The sequence below is a fragment of the Passer montanus genome, unplaced genomic scaffold, assembly GCF_014805655.1.
Source record: "Passer montanus isolate IOZ18808 unplaced genomic scaffold, ASM1480565v1 scaffold572, whole genome shotgun sequence".
Classification (NCBI taxonomy): Eukaryota; Metazoa; Chordata; class Aves; order Passeriformes; family Passeridae; genus Passer; species Passer montanus.
Genome location: NW_024370728.1, coordinates 16,991 through 17,258, shown reverse-complemented (window position 1 = coordinate 17,258; position 268 = coordinate 16,991).

Below are 268 nucleotides of genomic sequence, written 5' to 3'. Positions count from 1 at the left end.
CTGCAGGAAGCCCTGAAGCGCAATCTTTAATGGCTCCTGCAGTTCTCTCATCACACGCTGCTGATGCCAATGCATCAGCTCGTGCATTCCCTTCTGCCATAAATCCTGGGAGACCAGAGTGAGCTCTAATGTGAGCAACAAAGTAAGGATTAGTTCTGTGTAACAAAATTTGATAAAGACAGGTAAGCCAAAGACACAATGTGTCATTGCTAACATCTTTTAAAACAGACCCTTCAATTCTCTTAACAACATTAGCAACATATGCTGA